The sequence below is a fragment of the Triticum dicoccoides genome, chromosome 6A, assembly GCF_002162155.2.
Source record: "Triticum dicoccoides isolate Atlit2015 ecotype Zavitan chromosome 6A, WEW_v2.0, whole genome shotgun sequence".
NCBI lineage: Eukaryota > Viridiplantae > Streptophyta > Magnoliopsida > Poales > Poaceae > Triticum > Triticum dicoccoides.
Genome location: NC_041390.1, coordinates 163,829,735 through 163,831,197, shown reverse-complemented (window position 1 = coordinate 163,831,197; position 1,463 = coordinate 163,829,735).

The following is a 1,463-nucleotide window of genomic DNA, read 5'->3' as shown; positions in this document are numbered from 1 at the left end:
TGTGCCTACGGCGGGAACTCCCCGTCCACCGGGCCCGGCGGTGACGTGCTTCAACTGTGGGGTGGAGGGGCCCGTACACTCCCCGTACACTCGGTCGCCCGCTTGCTTCAAGTGCAAGCGCGCCGACCACCCCGCCGCGCTCTGCCCTGATCATCCGACAACGGGGATCCTTGGCCTCTTTGGCTACACGCTTGATGATTTGGGCTTCTTCCAGATGGATCTCCCTGTGCCGGCGGCTTCCTCCTCCCTGACTACTCTCATCTCCGTCCTCGACGGCAAGACGGCGTCCCCGGGGATCATTGATGAAGAGCTTCGCCACCTGTTCAAGCCGGATTGAGACTGGGAGGTTGCTCTCATTTCTGATCGGGAGTTCACTGCAGTCTTCCCTGATCCTGTCAGCCTCCGCTATGGCACCCACAGTGCGGAGTTGACCCTTGCGCTTCATCAGCTGAAGGTGCGCATATCGGTGCCATCTGTGGATCCCCTCGTCGTGGCCTCCCTCTCCACCATGTGGGTGCAGATTCGTGGGCTTCCTCCCATCGCTCGTGTGGAGGGGGCTATCCGGGGCATGTCCCGGCTCTTGGGCAAGATTGTGTCGATTGACCCTCTTTCGCTGCTCAAGGGGTCGGCCGTCCGTGTCCAGCTCAAGACCCCGGATGTAACACCCCGGATATGACTTTCCCAATATGTATTCCAACTCTTGCCGTTTCCGGCCTTAAGTTATTTTATTTTCTCGGGTTCGGGTTTTTGTCTACGTTTGTTGTTCTCGTTGTCATGCATCTCATATCATGTCATCATGTGCATTGCATTTGCATACGTGTTCATCTCATGCATTTGAGCTTTTTCCCCGTTGTCCGTTTTGCATTCCGGCGCTTCGTTCTCCTCCGGTGGCCATTTCTACCTTTCTTTCGTGTGTGGGGATTAAACATTTCCGGATTGGACTGAGACTTGCCAAGCGGCCTTGGTTTACTACCGGTAGACCGCCTGTCAAGTTTCGTACCATTTGGACTTCGTTTGATACTCCAACGGTTAACCGAGGGACCGTAAAGGCCTCGTGTGTGTTGCAGCCCAACACCCTTCCAATTTGGCCCAAAACCCACCAAAACCTTCTCCATCATATAGATCGTTCGATCACGATCGCGTGGCCGAAAACCGCACCTCATTTGGACTCTCCTAGCTCCCTCTATGCCTATATATACCCCCCCATTCCAAATCTCGGACCCCCTCTCTCTAAACCCTAAAAAAATCGCCCGCCGCCACCGGACATGTCCACCACCTGAACGGACACGCCGCCGCCACCGCCTGCAGCCAACCGAGGACCGCCACGTGGCGCGCCGCCACCCGCAGCCACGCCGGCCCGCGCGGCCCGCTGAGAGCCCCGCGGCCCGGGTCTTCGCGCGCCGCCGCCCGGGTCGTCTTCTTCGCCGCGCCGCTCGGCCTCCCTCGTCGCCGGCCGCCTTCCT